Below are 22887 nucleotides of genomic sequence, written 5' to 3'. Positions count from 1 at the left end.
GGCTTGCTTTCCTCACTACCGTTTGTCTCATTGTGCACTAATTCGTTTAAGCTGAACAGCCAATCAGAGTGATTTCTCTCCCCGACGGCCGCCGCCGACATGCTGAATCGTCCGAAAAACCAACAACACGGGCAGACTAGAGCTGACGGTGCGGGACACCGCAAAAACTAGGCCGAACGCTCACCGACGGCCCCAAACTGTCCGACGGCCGACTGTTGGCTTGGCGTGTCAGGGCCTTCAGGGTGCATGCATGAGTGTGGATTTTTGAGGTGTGTGTGTGTGTGTGTGTGTTTTAGCAGCACCCTGGCCTTCAGGCTCTCTGTCCTGCAATGCTGCAGAATAAAACAAGAGGACAAGACAGTAAAAAGGATGAGGCAGCGCAGTAAAGAGACAGAGGAGGGGATACCACTCTGACCGACGTGCAGCCTGCAGGACGCTGACACAGATCACCCAGAACGCTTATAAACACACATTTCAGTCGAAGTCAAGAAGGTCATGTGTATCATTTGAATTCTGTTGGGGAAGCAAAGTACAAGCTATCACATCCTGTTCTCAACGGGGCTCATATTCAAATCAATATTCAAAACAGGGCAACATAATGCAAGGTTGATGACTACAAGTAGTTATGCAGTATCCCTCGCGTCAGTTTCCTGCCACAGTCCAAAAACATGTAGATTATTTACATTGCTGGTAGGTGTGAGTGTTTTTATCTGTCACATACTGTATGTGTCGGCCCCGTGATAGACTCGCAGTCTGTCCAGGATAATTTGCCTCTCGCCCAGTGAATGCTGGGATCGTCTCCAGCCCCCTCCCGCGACCCTGAAAGAGACATAGCTAGTATAAAAGATGAATGAAACCCAAATCTGTAAAAAACAGTTTTATTATCTACTTGTTCCTTCAGGATTTTGCAGGGACCCGCTCAACAGCACATCATTCAGACCGTTTCCCACAGCTCCAACAAGCAAAGAAGCAAATAAAAACAGGTTTAAAATGTTTGTGGGCAGGCCAGTTGAGATTGACTGACTTCCATTCCTCTTCCACTCCACCCCTCTTTACCATGAACCTGTTTTAGTCTTTTTTAAGGGGGGTACAGGTGGTTTTTATAGGAGGTGATAGCAGGACAACAGTAGATGCCACATAGTAATGGTGTACATCACCTGAAAGCTGGGAATCTGAAGATTAATTTGAGTGCTAAATTTAACCCTTTTTTACCACTCCAAAATTGATCAAAATGATCAAAAAAACCTAAGCAATATGAGACACCAAGACGTTGAGGAACACCAGAGAAAAAGCCATGCTGTGATTTGGAATCAAAAACTTTTGACATTTGGAGATTTCTGCAAGAATTGCATTTTTCAGCGATTGGATGGCGAGCACCTCTGTTGTGGAAACTGCTCAGAATCCCCCTTATTCAACTAATCTACCTAGGAAAGCCATCCGTCCTCTGAATACTCTAGGTCTCTAGTGAGTGGCTGTAAAGTTTCATGAGGCTGTGATTATCCTAGAGGTCACCACATGTTATTTTATACAGTGAGGTCAAGTTTCAAAAAATAGTCTCACTACAATGAAATAACTACTTTGGGGACTAACCTCATCAGAGTCTCAGCTTTACGGTGATACCCAATTCATGCAATTTCAAGACTGTTTACGGACTCAAGTATGCAGAAATATTCAAATGCACCATTTTTAGTATAGGCAAAAATAATATATTTATACTGCATGCAAACAACTGCATGTGATTATCATAAAGTGGGCATGTCTGTAAAGGGGAGACTCGTGGGTACCCACAGAGCCCATTTTCATTAACATCATTTGAGGTCAGAAGTCAAGGGACCCCTTTTGAAAATGGCCTTACCAGTTTTTCATTGCAAAAATGTCGCCTTCTTCGGAGCGTTAATTACCCCCCTTCCCGACGAGCTAGCATGACATGGTTGGTACCAACGGATTCTTTAGATTTTCAGCCTACAGCCTACTGAAAGACAGTAAAGTCCACCGAGGGCGCCGGCGCACTCAAGGAGTTGGAGAGGTTAAAACATGTGCATGGGAGAAGATGAAGAGCGAGCTACAGGTCAGAAAGTGTAACAAAGTGGTGTATTTCCAGTATCATTCCCTAGAAGACAGCTTCTCAACCTTTTCTGCTAACTTTACACACACAGTACATCCTAAACCTGTTCTTTTTTCTGCTTGGTGGAGCAACAGAAGAGCCTCTCAATGTTTCTCTTCATTCAAACATGCTTTTATTTCACTAGTGTTTTTGGCCCATGTAAAAAATGCCAGTGCAAGTATATGCTACGACACAAAGAGAGCCATCATGCACTGCTAGTCGAGTACAATGTTCTCAGGAATATGAAATAATGTAATAACAACTTATGTACTTGGGAGTAAAACTGTTGTGTACTATAGCAGAGGAGGCGACTGGATAAATGAGACATTCAATTTATTATGTCTGCATTGTTTCGCTGCATTTCAAACCATTTTCATTTACTTTGCATGATTGAGCTTATTAACAATGGAGCTATTTCCATCTCGTGATAAATGCAGAAACCTCATAAATCTGTCCCTCGAGTCTGGGTCTCGCGCAAATATCAATACGAAAAGTAATTAATTCAGAAAATTCTCCTCGGCTTTTGCGAAACGTCTTCGCTGATTCCCACCGTGAAAGATTAGCTCCATTCAGAAACTCCCCATCAAGACACAACGGTTCTTCTGTCTCTCCCAACAAGTTATAATAGCCATTTCTACACCTCATTGAGCCTCGAGGCAAAATTATGCCAGTGCAGTGTTGAGAACTATTGATGCTGCTGTCTATTTAATGGGCTAGATGAATTAATCCATTTGGAATGACGAGAAGAGAGAGGAGAGTAATGGCTTGGAAGAGGAGCCAGTGGACGAGGAGATGGGACACACATTTGTCACATGGAGACTCAAAAGGACTGGACCGAGCTCATTGACCGACTAACTATATATAGTTATTATATAAGCCCATTTATTAGTCACAGTAGTGTGACAACGCCATTATCTGAATCGGGCATGATAGCAAAGGCTGACTGGCAATACATGACAGATAGTTTTCCTGGAAAGAGAAGAAAGAAACAAGGAGAAATGCTGGTTGGTGCAACGATGGGGCCATTGGCTGCTGTGTGTGTGTGTGTGTGTGTGTGTGTGAGCCACATCCTGGTCCTCCTGTGGTCATCATTCAGTGCACCACACCTGGAGCATAAGAGCCCCTCTGCTGCGGCCAAATGGTCCTGCCAGAGGGATGGAGGGAAGAAGAGAGATAAACAGACGGGAGGAGGGAAATCGAGGATTTAAGGGTGAGAGAATGCGGGAATGCAAAATGTGCCAGGAGAAGAGGATGGTTTGACCACATAGATGTGTGCGGCTAAGAGAAAATAAAAAGCGGAACACTAATACAAGGGGAGCTGGGGATAGGAGGAAGAGAGAGAGAGAGAGAGAGAGAGAGAGAGAGAGTCAGCGAAGGACGGCCAAATGAGAGGGAGGAGATGGATGGAGAGGCGGCGAGAGATAGATGACGGTGTTAATTTGGGTTGCAGGGACACATTGTCTCTGCAGCTTCAAGAGGATGGAGAGGAGCCACGCGGACAAATGAGGGGAAATGAAATTAAGGAAAGAGGAAAATAGAGAAACAAAAGCCGAGAATGGAGGAGACAATGAGGCCACGCTGTAATTGAAGTGAGACGCGAAACAATAGAACACGAAGGAAAGCATCATTGTGTTGCTATTCAGTGTTTAACGCTGTTGTCCAGCCCTGGCTCCAGTCCCAATGCGATATCAGAGCACTGTACTTTGGAAGTACTCTCACATCGTTCTGGCATTAAATGGATAAAAGTTAGCTTCAAGGACACCCCCACCTCCCCATTAAACACACACACACACTTCTTCCCCCCTCACAAACTCACTCACCCTAAAGAGCATCTTTCAAATAGTGTAGCTGGCAGAGACAGGCTGACGCAGTGTGTAATTACTCAGTAATACGGAATCCATTAACAGTCTTTGTGGAAAGTTTTTCTTCAGGTTGATTCTTTTGCTTCGGCGTGAAATGGAAACACAGATGACGTGCGAGAGACGAGGTTAAAGTTGCAGTCAGTAATGGGCCTCGAATATTTTTCTCATTGTTATCCATAATTACTTTTTTCTGTGCGACGCTTGTTCATGTGAGTGTTTCACCACTCTCTTAGCTGAACAAGTTAAGTGCTCGTTTCAACCTGATGAACGTCACCTGTTCATGAGGAGTTGCAGCGTTCTTGAGATCTGATTATTAGCAAGATCGACCCCCTCCGAGTCTCGCTGCCGGATGAAAAAATAACATTTAGCAGTGTATTAGAGCGGCGCCTTATCGTGACAGAAATTAAATGTGTGTAGTTTGCTAGATAGATACAAAAAAAATGTTGAGGCGGTCAATTATGAGATTGTCATGGAGATGAACCAGAGAATATTATACATTTGGTGATGTTACACTGTCAAGTGTTTGAGAATGATCCTGCACACGGATATCCTGAGGCAGCTGTCCAGGTGACAGAATTATCCTAACTACTACTAAAAGGTTCTCTGTACAATGTGCAGAGCATTAATATAGCAGCAAACAACTATTTGCTATGTAAAAATATAGAGGAGTAATGTCTACCTGAGTAGAGAATGAAGTCACTCTCCCTCGCCTTCCTGTGAAAACGAACGTTTTTTTGAAAGGACACTATGAATGTAACAAGCGTACATTGATATGCCGTCCCTAACACCTCCAAAAGTAATGTAAGAGGGGTACCCAGGTGTGTTTTCACTCAATGAAAGTTAATTTGTAACATTTTTCGTCGCCTGAAAAGGTCTTGTTCAGAGTTTGGTTGTACTTTGCTCCGCCATCTCGTGTCACTTCTGGTTGCAAAAAAAACAACATGGCGACGGCCAAAATGCCAAACTCAAGGCTTCAAAATGGCAGTTGACAAACCAATGGTTGGCGTCATGGTGACTACATCCACTTTTATACACTCTATGGTTAAAAACAACAGTCCCATTTTTTACACAACTTACAGGAACAGTGTGTAGAATCTGGCGGTATCTAGCAGTGAGGTTGCAGTTTGCAACCAACTGAAGCCTTTCCCGTGTACCTTTCACTGTGTGTTTTCAATTCATAATTCATAATTATAACCTTTTTGGTCGCCTAAAAATGTCTGGTTCAGCGTTCGGTACTTAGCTCTACCCTCTTGTGTCACTTCTGGTTGCAAAGAAACAACATGGCGACGGCCAAAATGCCGAACTCGATGCTTCAAAACGGCCGTCCACAAACCAACGGATGACATCACTGTGGCTACGTCCACTTCTTATATACAGTCTTCGGAGGTACCCCATGTGCTGAGGGGCTACTGACCAAGCGGTGGTATTTGACGAGTTGGGAGCTAGAATGTATTGTCCCCACTGAATTCAGCACCTTTAACTATATTAAATGGCGTGCCAAACTGTGCCAATAAAATCATAAAATCTAAAGTGTTGTAACCTCTCAGTAAATTGGCTTGAAGTCTTTGTAAATGCAATGAAAAGTTCTTTACACAGTACCTCTACGCTTTTAAAATCTCACTTGCAGGATAGATCAGTCACCATACTTTTATTTACTGTAACTCATTCAAAACTGACAAGTTAGTCATTTTCCTGACTGGGGAAATGCATTGGTCTCACTTTGTCTTTTTCTACATTTGACTGTTTGCTGATATCTGCTAGATGCGAAGCATTCGGTAGCTACTTGAGATGCAAAGAGACACCTGCCCATAGAGGCGCAGCATCTGATCTTGACTCGTCTCACCTGAATAGAGAATGGCGTGATGATGAAATGAGAGAACCATCATAGACCTTGATGAAACTGACAGATGGCAGCACCCAGCTGAGAGAGAGAGAGAGAGAGACAGATGTTTCTCCCAGAAGAACAGAAAGAAGGAGATACATTCCTGTGGCCTGGCATCCGATGTTACCTTGACAAGAAAAGGAGTGGAGAAGACGGGATGAAAGAAAAAAAGCCATAAAGAGGAGACAAGTCAATTTGAAAATACTGTGCTATGGAAACATCATAAAAAGAAGTTTTACTCAACAAAAAATTGAACAGTTTGAAGTGTGACTTTCTAGGCACAGTGCTTTGACCTTAATGCTAACTTCAGTTAAGCAGGAATAATGGCATCTTAGCGTGTTAGCATGCTAACATTTGTTAATTAGCATTGAACGCAAAGTTGAGGAACGTCATTAGTTTACATTTGCTACATTTGTTACATTTGCTACAGTAGCAAATGTCATGGCAATCTATCCAAAAGTTCTTGAGCCATTTCACTCAGAACCACAAATGTCAGCCTCATGGAGCAACTGACGGGGTATAAAAGGGAAGAAAGTCTGCTCAGGTTGGGTGGGAGGTTGACGTTGGATTGTTCAAACAAACATAGGACTTTAGGAGACTGCTGTTGGTGTCAACCATGACTTATTTTAGCGTAGTTTTATTATGTAGCTGACGTAGTTAACCAATACTAGTTTTTAGGGCTGTCAAAGTTAACGCGATAATAAGGCGTTAAAGTGGCAGTAGGCAACAATATTTTGGCATAATTTGGCAAAAATTCCATAATAACCTTTCAGCATATTGTAATTCAAGTGATCTGAGAGAAAACTACACCTCTGCACCTCCTCATGGCTCTGTTTACAGGCTTTAGAAAATCTTGCCCGTGACGGCAGACTTTGACCAATCACAGGGCATTTCAGAGAGAGCGTTCCTATTGGCTGTTCCACAAAAGGAGATGCGCGTTCACGTCTGGTCTCTGCAGATAGTGAAAGCCTCGGTCAATGGCGGAACAACCTACTGGAAAGCTTGCTATTCCAGCATTGGCAGCAACTGCCTACACCTCAAAACAACCCAAAAAAAGAAAGACAGACTTTCAAAAAGACAGTCCAAACTGTTGATGTCGTTAGAAGGTAATGTGTAGCTTGCTGCGGTAGCCTCCTCAGATGTAGCGAGCACGTATGAAGCGCGTGCATATGCCCGTTCTCGTGTGGGGGGAGGGGCTTCGGACAGAGAGGGGAGAGCGGAGAGAGGAGAGAGAGAAGAGAGCAGCTCGAGGGGATGCAGGATTTTGCGTTTTCCGGATTTCTACGCACTGCAGCTTTAACGAACATTCGTTTGAACGCCACTAATTTATTTCACACATTCACTCAACTTGCAATTTTTAGGTTGTAGCAGTTTTAAAGCTAGAGTGACGGGATCATATGAAACTAGAAAACCTAAGGAATCCATCCGTACCACAATTAAATATTTGAATCGATTTACAGCCCTACTAGTTACGTAACAAACATACTTAATTTAACTCAATCACAAACCCTTCCTAAACCTAACCAAGTAATTTTGCTGTGCAAGTAAACATACATTGGAAGTTTATTTTGAAAAGAGACTGTAACAAGCGGAAAGTGACACGTCGTCCCTGATGGGTGCAAAACTTACGCTAGAGGGGTTCCTAGAGCGTCATAGTTTGACGCTTGGTGCCACTGACCAAGCTGCAGTATGTGATGAGTTGGGATTGAGAATTTGTTGTGCAATCCATCCAAAAGTTGTTGAGATATTTTTTAGTGGACCAAAGTGATGAACCGGCCGACCTATACCGACAAACACTGCCAATCCTGGAGCCATGCTGCTAAGCGTGGCGAAAACGAAAGTAAGAGGGCCAAAAACAGTTTTAGTCTCATCACAGCAGTTGATTCACACTCGTCCACTGAATGAGGGGCTATATTCCTGTTATATTTTCTCTTTCACCCCACCTTTCCCATCTCCACAGTCTCCTTCCCACAACCCCCTCTCCGGCATCGCATGCCTCTCCTAATTACTCCCCCTGTCCGTCTCCTTGTCTCCTCCTCCCTCCCCCACGTCCCCGCTCCCCTCCTCACCTGCCTCATCTGTCACCTCCGATTCCACGTCAGCAGCATTTATTGGCAGGCCCACTTCAACCACTACTACAACCCAAATCCTCTGAGTGCGGGCGAGTGTGTGATGTGATTTGAGAGAGGGTGACCTGAAGTGTGTGTCCTAACTCCTGGCAGCTGCCGTTAATGTTGCTAAGCAGGCTGGGAAGACGGATAAACTGCTGTTGAATGAATGATAAAACAAAGCCTATAGCGAGGGAATTGGAGGAAATCACTCTTACTCAAATACACTTTCAGTTCTTTCTGCCATTCACTCCCTTTGTTTCCCTCTTTCTCTCTTCTTTCACTTATCGTCGTATCAGATCTGCGTTCCCTTCATCTCTTTATGTTCTGTGAGATGACGGAAGTGAAGAGTTAAGGATCTTTAGAGTACTGTGCAGTATGTAGGACGTGCTGTATACCCTGCAGCTGTGTGTGTGCTGCCCCTACACCCACACACACACTGACATGCTGACACGCACTAGTGAGGTGTTTAAGTTCTGATGCAGGCTGCTGAGCGCCGACTCCCGTGGGTACAGCAGCTATACCCTTCAGGTGGCAACAACAAAGGTCAAACTATCGATCATTATTCATTCTCACGAGCTCTGTGAGTTAGTGAGCAAATACTTTTTTTCAACACACACACACACACACACACACGCACACACACACTCTTCCTCTACAGAGCGTTTGTCGGTCGGTCAGAGGAAGAACTGGAGTTTGAAGTTACAGAGCTCTGCTGACTGAAAAACACTCACTCCTACGTTATCGTTGCACTTTAGGCTAAACAGTACAGTAATGGATTGCAATACAAATGATGTTCAGCCTACACGTAAAAGATGCACTAACAAATCCCACTCACATATATGAATATGTTCATATATACATGCCTACACAAACACGTAAACACTCAAAACCTATATAATGTGCATTCCTGTAAAGCTTCCCCGAGGCAGGTTGATGCACGTTAACACAGCGAGGTCACAACAGTAACAGTCACTCTCTGTTGTATTTGTGTGTATAGGGTTCATGTGTGCCGAAATGGGTTTCCTCAGGAGGGTGGCTGGCGTCTCCCTTAGAGATAGGGTAAGAAGCTCAGTCATCCGTGAGGGACTCGGAGTAGAGTCCTTGCTCCTTTGCGTCGAAAGGAGCCAGTTGAGGTGGTTCGGGCATCTAGCACGGATGCCTCCTGGGCGCCTCCCTTGGGAGGTGTTCCAGGCACGACCAGCTGGGAGGAGACCACGGGGAAGACCCAGGACTAGGTGGAGAGATTATATCTCTACTCTGGCCTGGGAACGCCTCGGAATCCCCCAGTCAGAGCTGGTTAATGTGGCCCGGGAAAGGGAAGTTTGGGGTCCCCTGCTGGAGCTGTTGCCCCCGCGACCCGATCCCGGATAAGCGGTTGAAGATGGATGGATGGATGGATGGTTCATGTGTACTACTGCATGCAGGTAGCAGGTCAGAGAGGTTAATGCAAATAATAAGTACTAATGGATGGGAGGGAGGAGTGTGTGTGTGTGTGTGTTAAGTTCTTTACACACCAAGTCCGTATTTTTTGTATGCGTTTTTTTAATCCGTCATCCATTAAAAATCCTTAAACGTGCGACAATTTTGGAGGAAAAGTTTTGACTTGGTGTGTAAAGGCCTTTATGCTTGGGTGGTATATGGTATGCCAGTGACATTTAGGGGGATCTATTGGCAGAAATGGAATATCATTTTAATAAGTATGTTTTCTTTAGTGTATAATCACCTGAAATTAAGAATCGTTATGTTTTTGTAACCTTAGAATGAGCCGTTTATATCTACATACGGAGCAGGTTCCCCTCACGGAGTCGGTCGCCATGTTTCTACAGTAGTCCAGAACGGACAAATCAAACACCGGCTCTAGATAGGGACATTTGCATTTTTGTGTCGGCCACCATAATTGTCATACACACTTTTCAAAGGGAGAAATTTAAGTTGCTTGCAATCAGCAACCATACCGCTCGATGCCGCCAGATCCTACACCTGCACCTTTAAGGTGGACCAGGTATTCTCATTTTAGTGACAAGCCGCTCCTCTGAGTTTTGCTCAGCACCAAGTAGCGTTATATACCATATAGCCCAGTGGAGAGTCAGGAAGGTATGAAGGTATGAAAAAACAGATACCATCCAAGCGTGTGTGTGTGAGTGTGTGAGTGAGTGTGTGTAGAGGGATGAACAGGCCAAAGGGTAAGCTAGCGGCAGATAAAGTCACATTTGGAGGAGGCTTCTTGATCCAAAGCAAGCTCTGCATGAAAGCACGAAAAAATAAACTGAACATGAAATTGAATCCTGCGGTTGTTGATGCAGTTTTTTTTCACAGAGGAGCTCAAACAGTTTTCTAAAACAGCTCTCCTCTTATTTTATTTTCTATTTTCTTCTTCTCCTTTCTCCTCTTCACTTCTCTTCTCTCTTCTTTTCTTTTCTCTTCCATAAAATTAAATTAGATACGTCTATATTTCAATCAACACATACCTCATTGTATAAATATTCAAAGTGTCCACGAGCCAACTCTTTCCATGGGGATTTTTAAACTTTCCATTAGCTGTATAACATCAATAACATCAATAATTTAGCCTAAAGTTAATGTTTGACATTAACATATTTTCCAACTAATGTTCTAAAAGTCAAGATGATACAGGTGAGTCTCTGCCTGCGGTCTTCGTTAATCTCAAGACTTTCATGTACGTCTGCAGAGGGGAACAGTGAGTGCAAGCCATTCTTCGAAAGATTAATTACGCCTGTTTCCAGAGAAGTCATGAATGATGCAGTTTGTTCAGGCGACACTTCACCCAAACTGCTCAATTATAACTACGCTCTGCTCCTATCTCTTCCATGAAATGCGCTGCAGCTACAGTTGCGGGTGAACTCGTTTTAATCCAGGAATTAAAATGAAACCAATTTCTCTTTTTGCAGGGCACGAAACGAAACACAGTGTGACTTTTTCGCGTTACAATGAGATAAGAAGGCTTTACATTTCTCGGCTGCACGGGGGTAAAAAAAAAAAAAGAAATCTGTCATTTGCATGACTTCATTAAAGCATTACTGTTACTGTTAGGCTACTGCTGCTGCATTCAATGACAGCATCGATGACTCAGCGTTCAGGTTGAGTGAATGCTCTCTTATCTAATCAGATCATACTGTGGCTGTAGGTGTGCACTTAATAAGTCTAACGAGTCAAGCCGCTAAGGGACATTAGTGGGGGGGTGGATCGATGCACATGAGATGCCAGTGCATTAACTTGACTTACTGTCTCTTTCTAACCCCACCTCTTCACTCCCTTTAACACGTGGATGGGCCTACATATACAGTTGCTAGTTTATTAGGTACACCTGGCAACACTAATGCAGTCTATGCTCAGTTTTAAAGAGGTGTTGATTCAACTTTATGGTCATTTTGGAGGCTAGATTTTGCGGTGCAGTTGAATTGCAATGTCACTGTATTTATATCAATGAGAGGTTGACAGAAACTCCTCTTTATGCCAGTGTTAGCAGTGTTTGCTAGCTGCTGTTGGCTAGAGCGACCACAGCAGTGTGGTAGTAGTTGTTGAACAGAATCAACCAAGCAGTGTTGCCAGATCAGATTGACAGTTTCCAGCCCAATCACAACTTAAAACCCGCCAAATTCAATGAAAACCCGCCCAAATCTTACCTTTGCCAGAAACCTGTGTAAAATCGTAAAAACCATTACATGCACAATATAAAATACATCGTAAGCATACAGAGCTTCATATCTGTTTCAAATAACCAAAGATAAAATGTTAGATGAATAGGCTCTTGCAACTCGCAAAGAGTGCAGTCAGACAACCAAATACACAGATTCCCATGTCAATGGGATGTCGTCAAGGTAAATGTAAGTCCTCCGTTATCCCTAACGACGATTGAAAACTCATGTCAATCAAACATTTCTCAAATTAAATGAGTCAATAATATGAGTTCAGCCTCAAGTTTCAGCATTTTAGCCATCGCAATCTTGTTTTTTTTGCAACCAGAAGTGACTCAAGAGGGCGGAGCTAAGTACAACGCTGAATAAGACATTTTCAGGCTTTGTCTTTTTCATTAAAATAAAACACACTGTGAAAGTTAAAGTTGTAAGATGAAAAACATGGACAACTCTCAGACCGGACAACGCCGTGGTAGCGACCTGTCAATCACAAGGTAGCCACGCCCTAAAGCATCCCCTGCTTTATGGTCTATTTGACTCTAAATGGGACCATAATTTACTAAATGAACATCATACAGTATTTAAAAAGACTTGAAACTAGCGATTGAGACCATAAACTCATGTTTACAATGTTTACTGAGGTAATAAATCAAGTGAGAAGTAGGATCATATTCTCATAGACTTCTATACAATCAGACTTCTTTTTGCAACCAGAGGAGTCGCCTCCTGCTGGCTATTAGAAAGAATGCAAGTTTAAAGCACTTCCACACTGGGTTCACTTCTCAGACCCGGAGGTTGCCCACTGGAATGAACGCACACATGCTGAAGACATGTACATTCATAAATGCGCACCCATTATGGACATTAATAAAAGAGCTCAGAATAATCTGAAGACACGCTTGCACACATACACTCACACTACCCTCGTTTAATGTACACTAATGGCTTTAATTAGCTGTTTAATTGATTGATGATATAATGATAGTGGACCCTTCTCTCTGCCTTATACACACTGGCAGAGTGATGTCCAGAGGAATCCTTCACCCGAGCGAGTCCTTGACTGAAATTAGATTTCAACTGCAATGCGGCTGGCTTTCACAGCACACGGTTAGCCCGTTAGCATAATGTGTGTTAATGGACCGTCCACTTAGGAATGACTCTTAAACCTATACTGCCCATAAAGAGCAAATAAAGTCAGACATCTGCAGGATGAGAGAACGGAGCAGGTGCCGTGTTCTCCACCATGCCGGTCTTGTTATCGCCCCTAATGTTTTTATAATGTGCAGCATTTAGCAGTGTGGTGACACCAAGTCGCCCTTGGATTAACAAAAGGAACACGTGAACGTCAGGCCATCTGTGACAGACAGTCATAGTTGGTTATTATCATAATGTGCAGATGTGCTGCTGGTGTGATTCAAGCTGGAGAGGATTTAAAGGTGGAATAATCTTCAGAGCTTTTCTCTTTTTTATTGCCTGACACTAGCGATTTGTTGGAATTCAATATACTTTAGTGCTCACACCCCACACATACCACAGCAATCCCTGCAGCCTATATACACACACAACTTCAAGGTCAAACATGTCTTTGTTCATTTTTAGAATACACGTGTGTGTAGCATGTGGTTGTGGGTCTACTGTATATGTGCATATATGCATACTTCCATGCCTATGTTGTGTAGGAGGGGGTTACATGTAGCATGTATGCAGAAGTGTATGAGTGTGTGTTTATGCATCTGCTATCTTTCTTTAAATGCCGTAAAGCTCCATGCTGGACAGTTGCTTTTAGATTTAAAGGAATGAAACACAACATTTTTGATTAGGCTACATTTACTGCCATCCAGATTAATGCACATGTGAATTCAGATCAATGTTATCCTCCTGTTATAAATTATATTATGAACTGTATGACCCATATCTCAACATTAAAGCCCCAAACTGTGACGTCTTTCCAGCACTGTGTTAACCCACCTGTCACACTGAATCCAGTGGTATCACAGTTTGATTGCACAATGGATAAAATGTAGTATTCATGATCTGAATTATTATTATGAAAAAATATTAATATGAAATGATCCATCTATATATGTGCATGCTTTTATTTCTTTAAAAAAAATCAGAAAATATTGGGTTCACAGTAAAAAAAATATTTAGTAAACAAAATAAAATGTTGAATTGATTGATATTTTCTTTGAATTACTTATTACAAATATTTTTTTTTTTTAGCAATCATTGATTATTTTCACGGTTACAGTCAAAGTTTGAAAAATGTCCTATATGGCCCCTCATGGACTCCCTTCACTTCTACTAACTCTCAAGCATTTTCCATTTCCTCCCATTAGAAGAAAAAAACTAGAATTGCTTTCGCCAACCAGTCAAGTTGCCATTTACATCCATGTCTTTCCAGACTCATACAGTATATGTAGTGAAGACTTTGAAAGAATTTAATAAAACTAGTGCAGTGCCCGTTCTACAGTATGGCTGCTTGTAACCGCCAAGTGTGAAATTGATTGCATTTCTCGAGAACCGTTCATCCAAAGGTCATACATACACAGACAGACAGAGAATACTTCCTTCCTAGTTAGATGATGCTGCTACAGCGCCACCTATTTGCCAAATAGCACCAAATTTCCCATGGTCACTCAGAAATCTTATCTACACATGTCCACCAAATTTCACCGATAGCATAAAGGGTTCAGGAGATATGATATTTTTTGTAAGCCCTGCCCAAACAGGACTTGAGCAAACTTTGAGGACAGGCTATAGCAAAACAATCCAAAAAAAGTCACATTTTCTTGCTTGGTCCAGAGATGTTTTGTACCAACTTTGGGGATCGAAAAAATAGCAAAAAATGGGCATGGTTTATATGGATAGATTCATCTGGTTGTTTTTTTTTCTGAGACTAACGGTTCAAAAGTTACAGTCCAAAACGTAAAGTTCATTGTTGTAGCGCCACCATCTGGCCAAAATTGCACCACATTCCCAACTTCACTCTCCATCAATATTCCCGTCAAGTGTGAAGTTGGATGAGCGGCTCTCAAGATTAGCAAATAAAACACAGAGAGAGGGAGAGACACAGAGATTCCTTGCTTTATAGTTTGATGTATTAAGCGTATCATGTATCATCAACATCCCTTTTTCTAATCTTGTACAGTACATACCACAAGCCTAACCCTAACTTTTTTTCTCAAACTTGGTTAAAAAGATTTGTCTTCTTCTCCTCTCCTCTCTCTCTGTGTCTTTGAATACTCACCGACTCTCATATCACGGTGTTGGAACTTATATTGCTTCTGAAGTCAGTCTCAATTATTCCCTGACACCTGTTGTCGGGGGTTCACACTATTCTGCCAGCCAAGGCCGGCACCAGATACTGTGTGAATAACACAATCTCCCCCCCATCTCTCATCTAGATCCTCCACTTCACACACTGTAGCTCTGCCTCAACATTCCTGGTGTGTGTGTGTGTTTGTCCAAGTGTCGACACGCTTGTTTGAATGATGGTCTTTAGATATACTTTGGCTACATCTGTTTGTTACTATATATGTGTGTGTATTCATGTCATCATGCCTGTGTTTTCCAGCTGATTTTTTTTTTGGTTTTGTTTATGCTGTTTTGGATAAGCGCTATTGGTGATTTTGAGTGAAATGTTGTGACAATTAGTGGATGGTTTGACTTGAAATTTGGTAAACATAGTCATGCCCCCCTCTGGATGAATTGTAATAACTTTTCATGTAGCGCCATTATCCGGTCAAACATTTCCATTTGTGGTTTATGACACAATACCTGCAAACTAATCACATTCCCAGTAGTCTCTGTTGTAATTAGCAAATGTTAGCATGCTAACTGAGATGGCTAATATGGTAAATATTATACCTGCTAAAAAATGTTAGCATTCTCATTGTGAACATGTTAGCATGCTGCAAATAGTCAAGCAGCAACCTCCGGTGCTAAGAAATTAAGCCAACATGGAAGTGCCAACAACTGCAGTTCATCAAATGGCCACTTGAGGCTTGCCACAAAATTGAGTCAATCCTCATAAACCCCCATGTTAAAATGGCCAGTTTTACAGCAGAAATAAATATGTTTACAGCCTTGTACAAAAAACGGTTTTCGTCTCTATAGCTAATATCAATGTTCATGACAACTGTACAGAGGTGAATTTTTAATATAACTCACCCGTTTAAGTTATATTAAAGCTTAAAGATCGGCATAATTGAGGGCGTGGCCGCTTTGAGTGACGGGTGGGTGCCGTCACAGGTCGCTAGCCTCTCACCCAGCCCGCATCAAGCTCAACCGATGATTCACCACTTTGTCAATTTTTGGATTAAATGTGACTTAGGCTGCATAGTCACTGCCAAGATGGGGACATCTGGAGCCACCCTTTTTGAGCTTCAGGACTCTTCAGAAACCTATGGATGACGTCAAGGAGATTATATCCATATTTTATACAGTCTATGCCTCAAAGTGCCGCTAAGGGCTGTAGACATGTTTATTAAAGATTTCCACCTGAAAGGACATGACATAGCATATTACAACTGGAGACCTATTTGGATGATTTGATCTGACTTCTTATGCTATTCGCCCTAAAGTCGTCACCACATCCCTAGATCTCAACAGTATAGTGAGAGAAAGATGGCAATATGTAGAAAACATTTGACAAAATAGGTTGGAAAAGAATTCCCTTTAATGAGAAGCTCTCCATCTTGTAGATACATTGATATTCCTTAGTATGTGTGTTTTCAAAATCAGCACCCAAGTCTGCAGCCTCAGCCTGCTAAGCCAGCAGCAAGACAACCTTATCGACACAACGATGATGACAGACGGTGGAGATAAAGTGATTATAGTGATAAAGATGAAAGTGATAAAGGTGCTGTTGATGATAACAACCCTGACACCTTGTGGCCTGGATAGTTCCAACATTGACCTGAGGCATCTCAGCTACCAGAGTAACGGACAGACGCATAGAAAGATGCCCGACAGTCTTCTGTCACCACACTCATACGTCTTCATCCCTAAATCACATTCAACAAATCCCTTTTCCCTCTGCGCAGCCTTTTGTCTCCACTTTTTGCCGTCTTATCTTCTCTCTGTCGAGGCGTCGTTCCGTTCCGTCGTTGTACGGACAGGTCAATCCGTCTTCCTGTCCTCTAAGTCTCTTGGTATTCTCTGTACTTCTGATATCTGCAGGCCCTGCAGCAAGGACTGCTTCTTTGCATCTAAAGGACCTGATTATATAGAGTAAGAGGGGGGTGTTCTAAGAGCTGTAGTACTCAAGTCCGGTGTCGGTGTCGGTCTCGGTCTCGGTCTCGGTCTCGAGTCCGGTTTTGAGTCCACTTTTTTGAAGTCTTGCACTTGTCTTGGACTCATTCTTTACTGGACTCTGACTTGTCTTGGTCTCTGGCTCGGCTATTGAGAACTGATCAAGTTGTTCCTGGGGAAAACACTATAGTTTTATCACTAAGTTAAACACGAAGATTAAACTTTATCAATTGATTGTTTTAGGAGGTACTGCAGGACACCTACTTCCTCACCCATGCTACTTGCATTAAGAATAATCTCAATAAATAAATTGGGAATTGAACAAAAAAAAAAACACAGGACTTTAGCCAAGGAGATCGGCATTCGTGTTCCGTGTGAAACCAGAAGTCAACGTTGAATTTATTTGTCACGTAACTTCCATACTTAAGTTATGGCACTTCCAGAGTTATTATAACACAAAACATAATCTTTTCCTAAGCCCAACTGAGTAGTTTTGTTGCCTAAGCCTAACCAAGTCGATCTATTACTAAACCTAAGTAGTTTTATTTTGAAAAGACTAGGGCGGGAATTGACACGTGCATCTCGTGTTGTTGAAAGTCGTGCTGAGTGTCACAAGAAAAAAAAAGGGAAATTTATGTCTATGCACTTGAATCCAATAGAATCAATTTCGTGACTATTTCACAAACTGCCGTGGGACTGTGTTGAAATTTGATGTGTTGATTAGTTTGATGTTAGAAGATAGATCAATATTGTTTATAGATAGATTATTTCTGTCTAAGAACTCGGTCTTGATTTGGACTCAACTGGACCTGGTCTTGACTTGGACTCAACTGGACCTGGTCTTGGACTTGACTTGGACTCAATTAAGTTCGACTTGACTACAGCCTTGGGTATTTGTCTCGATGTTTATGCAGAAAGAACAGGGATTAAGCAGGTGGATCCTGCTGCACGAGCATCGGGCGAACATACACATATTGGACACACTTCTTATACGGAAACCGCCCGCAGACAAGATTGGATTGGATTTCCTATTAACAGGCGAATCATTCCTCTCCTCTCCTGTCTCATTCTCATTTTTGCTGTCAAGAATCACATCCCCCTTACGCCCCTCTTATCTATATATCTAGTATTTCTTACCCCCCATGCTCAGCGTGTCATCTTTTCCATTTCTCTTCTATTCGCTGCCTCATTATTTTTTCATCCATCTTCCGCCTTTTGTGTTTCCCTTTCCATTCTTACTCAACTCATTTTTTTTGCGCCCTATTCAGCGTGAGAGAGACTGATGGAAAAATAACTGCGGAGACAGAGTAATATAATAGCGCTCGTGGAGGACAGAGATGATGCCATATAACAGCTCTTTTTTTCTATGTCTCTCTGTCTCTCTCTCTCAGACATTTACCTGTGACTGTGTCATGATACATTTTGAAAAAGTTTGTCTTTACGTTTTGAAATTTCACGTATTTCCATATTCCTTCAACTACCTTCAGTTTTTTATGGATTTTATGGTCCTAGCAATGGCTGCCACAACACATAGAGTAAATTTGTTGGTGGTATAATGTAAAATGTTTTATTTCCTCACAGTATTGGCATACTGAAACGTTGTTATTTACCTCCAAGCATCACATCAAAACCTTAGAGCATGCTTTAAATCGAAATGCCTTTTGCTTCAAAAGTTATTATTCCGGTGGGATACATTTATGCTGAAGTTAGTGTCTACTTCAGCATTTGTTCCATGCAATCTTTTCCTTTATTATGTCTTTCTCCCTCTGTCATGTCTGTGTCTATCAAGCCTGTCACTTTGCACAAACTCTGTCATTTGAACACTGCTCTGAACTCAATAAATCAAGCAGACTGACTTTCTCTGAATGCAAAACCTTGTCCAAGAAAAGATGCTGATGGTGGAACTTTGTTCTAAATGCGTATCAGATGTTATAAGAGAAAACCCTCCCGCTGTGTGAAGACAACCTGCACAGTGCTGAGGACAAGTGAAGTCAAAGACCTGCAACTTCTGTTCCCATCGTTATTCATCATCATCACTATTCAGACATTTAGCAGGTGTCCTTATCCAGTGACTCGAGTCCTGTTGCCTCAGTAATGTGTGTATAGTAGCCAAGCACAGGGCGAGGAGCAAATGTAGAGGTGAATCAGTGCAGAGGTATGGTAGTACAAGCTAATATCAGTGTTTTGAATGGCAGTCAAGCAGCTAACAATATGTATATATAGATTCCTTAATGAGGCAGGATCTGATTCGACACATGAAGAGGCCTGGCTACAGTGTTGTTGATGTTGTGCTACATAAGGAGTTCCTGTATTTTTGAAGAGTGAGTAAAACTGTTGAGGTAAGTGAAGAGCAGGTTTGGCCTTGTGGTCATGGATGACACTGTATTTCTTGAGCTTATTTAGTAATACTGTTCAGGACTTGGAAAAAAAGTTGTGCAAAACCAACCCGATATCACGCCCAACCCTAGACCCGCTTGTCCACCAGAGGATAGCGTGTCAGTGTCGTGTTTTGCCTCACCGAGGTGTGATTATACGCCTGTATTAAGGTGCACTACCAGTAGGGGGCAACAAAGCCACTGCCTTAGGTTTAGGTTAGAAAACAACTTTGTTAAGTTAAGGGAAAACGTCATGGTCAGTGACTTAAGACCAGGCAAGAAAAACACTCAGTTTGTTTAAGGGAAAACATCAGGGTTGGGCTTAAAATAAGTGCATAAACTAAGAAAAACAAGTATTGAAATAACATCGGTAAGGGAAAACGTCAAGTCCTGTGTTTGTTGGACCTATCATCCATCTCAACAAAAAAGTGTGTTGTAAAAATGTAGCTTAAAATTGGATAAAAAGTCAATTTATGACAGCTTCGGAGTTTTCTGAGCCGAGGGGATATGACGCCATTGTTACGTATTATACCTTTAAGTGAACAAAATCAAAATGTGCAGAAACCAGATGGCTGGAAACACACTTTCTATGTCTCTCTCTGTCTCTTGATGCTTTCCTCAAAATAGGTTCCCAGTGTGTCTGCATAATGTTGGCTTACCTGAACTCAGGTTCAAAGGCGTCTCTCCCTCTGCCGTCTCCTGCCTTTTCTTATTCGCATCACTTGTTCTCTCTTCTTCTCCTCCCTAGAATTCGTTTTATCCTCTTAGCTGAGCCCGAGAAAAATTCTCCTTTGTTCTAAGTTACAAGATGTAATATTAATGTAATCCTTTGTGTTACTCAAAAGCTATGCAGGAAAAGGTTAGACTGGAAATTTGTACAATATGTTGAAAGAGGACACTGAACAAAAACTAGTTAATTTAACCCTCTGAGATCCACAATTAATTAAAATAAATAGTAAAAGTGTTTAAGGGCTAAGAACATTATGATGGAAGTATATGATGGTAATCCCCATGCTCTATTATGTCTCATAAGTTGTTGCAGCAATTTTTGCGTTGATACCATTTGTTACACAGATTTGATGCTAAATTTAACCATTTCTTACCACTCGAGAATAGATAATTTATAAATTCCTCCAAAGTACCACATTAAGACACCAAGACCTTGAGGAACACCATGGAAAAAGCCATGCTGTGATTTGGGATCAAAAACTTTTGACATTTGGAGATTTCTGTAAAAATTGCATTTTTCTGAGATTGCATGGCGAGCACTTCTGTTCTGTGAACTGCTCAGAAACCCCCTTATTGTCAATCTACAAGAACACTTTAGGTCTCTAGTTTGTGGTTGTAAAGTTTCATGAAGCTGTGATTATCCTAGAGGTCACAACAGGTAATTTTATACAGTGAGGTCAAGTTTAAAAAAAATGGTCTCACTACAATGAAATGGCTACTATGGGGACTAACAACATCACACATGAATACAATTGGGCTCATTGGATCCACAAGAGTCTCAGCTTTACAGTCATACCCCAGTTATGTAATTCTGAGACAGTTTAGGGACCCAAGTATGCAGAAATATTAAAATACACCATTTTTAGAATAGGTGAAAATAACACATTTGTACTGCATGCATAAAGCTGCATGGTTTTTGCCACAAACTGCATGTGGTTATCATAAAGTGGGCATTTTTGTAAAGGGGAGACTCGTGGGTACCCATAGAACCCATTTTCATTCACATATCTTGAGGTCAGATGTTAAGGGACCCCATTGAATATAGCCATGCCAGTTTTTCCTCGCCAAAATTTAGCCTAACTTTGGAGCCTTTAGCCTCCTTCCCGAGAAGCTAACATGACATGGTTACCAATGGATACCTTAGGCTTTATAGTTTCATATGATATCCGTAACTCCACTCTAGTTCTAAAACTACTGAACCTACAGAGGCTACACTAACTCACATATTCAAAAAATACCAAAATAAACCATTAAGTCCCGTTAAGTATTCACACAAGCCAAAAGTCTTTTTAAAGACGGTGATTCTGGCGTGATCTAATAATTTGAAGCAGTGGGACTACTGGGACTGATGCCATATTGCCATTGATAATAGAATCAGGGAAAAAATAGTCGATGAAAGGTTTCCATTTTCTCCGGTAGCAACCCCTGATGGTTTTCTCAGTAAGGCCATAGCTAATGCAGGCTTTGGGTGAGATAAAACCTTACTCATGATGTGAATTCTCTTCCTTATTTTCAGTCATTCTGCTTCCCTCTTCCCTTACCCTCCACCCCCGTCCACGCCTCATCTAACATCGACGTTCCCCGGTGAGATCCACTGTCAACCTCGAGCCCTCTGCCACTTCTTTGGCCTCATCCCTCCCTTTCTACTTCTCTCTATTACTCTGTCTGCATTTCTCTTTTAATCTCTCCTTTGCCATCCCCTTTTTAATTCATCTTCTTTCATCTTCCACCTCCGTCTCCCCTTCCGGCTTCACTTGTCACTGCTCCGTCCTCTCATTCCGTCCTTCCTGCCGTCCCCCGCTGAGCATTACCTCGTCGACCCAAAGAGAGCTGCGACAAGCACCTCATGGGATCAAGGTAACTCCCTCTGCGGCCCTTTTCACTTAAAGAAGGTGATACGTTTAGATGAGTGTAGCAGCGAGAGGGATAGAAAAAAGAGATGAAAGAGAGCGGGCATCTAATGGTTAAAAAAAAGATGTAGGACTTTGAGGGGAAGGTTTGTGAATTGGACTGGGAGAGATGTCCCTGCACAGTTATGCACGAGGGGAATACAGAGCAGAGAACAGAAAGGCACAAAGAGAACGAGAGAGAGAGACAGTAAAAGGTAAGTTTCAAAGAGCTATGCAGATCAACCCATGTGATTGTTCCCAAAAATAACTCCTCTGAATGTTTTTCTGAGGTTTTTGTGGTCCAGAAAGAAGCCAATTACCAGTCAAACGTCACCGTCGTCAGTAAACATACGTCATTTGTAATATTTGTTCAAATGACTCATCTTGCCTGGTGGAGGGCAGTCCCTGGCATACAAAACAATTCCAGATTAAGTTGCAACGACAATAAATCTCTGCCTCTTTCAAAACAATTCTGACTAAAAAAAACAAACAATAAACCGTCCATCATAAAATTGATAGCTGTTTCATAAATATAATATGTCGACAGTAACCGAGATGATACCGTTGTTGAAAGTCGCTCCACAGCGGAGAACACCCGTTCCTGTTTTAATGGCTCGTACACGCTCACACCATTCCCCGCTGTCCAACACACACAAACATTCACAACACCAACACATAAATGCATCCACCCCAATAAAACTTGTTTATGGCTTTCACGTATACAGACGGTAGCCCTCAGGTCTGGTATCTCGACGCGTCCTAAAGGTCAGCGCGACACTCTCCTCAGTGATACCACTGTTGGAAACAGCTGATGTTGGCTCTGATCTATAATCACTTCACGTCTATACTGTAAGTGAGCCCCAGGGAGGATTCCTGAACAGGGAGTGCTACACCGCCCCAGAGGGAATGCCAGAGTGTTTTTATTGTTAAGGTTATAGCGATGAAGAGCACCTTGCAGATTCTTTCTCTGCAGAGTCACTGTGATCTGCATAGTGGACCATGGGGGTTTTCTGGATCGCTGCA

At 42.2% G+C, this 22887-nt stretch overlaps 1 protein-coding gene across 1 annotated transcript in view; it reads left to right on the top strand.

The window, feature by feature from the left end:
* The window catches only part of pvalb6 (parvalbumin 6), a 60108-nt gene that overhangs the window by 19262 nt on the left and 17959 nt on the right, over window positions 1-22887 (top strand). The window lies entirely within an intron of this gene.

Source organism: Sebastes umbrosus, chromosome 14 (genome assembly GCF_015220745.1).
Source record: "Sebastes umbrosus isolate fSebUmb1 chromosome 14, fSebUmb1.pri, whole genome shotgun sequence".
Classification (NCBI taxonomy): Eukaryota; Metazoa; Chordata; class Actinopteri; order Perciformes; family Sebastidae; genus Sebastes; species Sebastes umbrosus.
The sequence above is the reverse complement of the archived record's forward strand: the minus strand, read 5'-3'. Positions and strand labels throughout refer to the sequence as shown.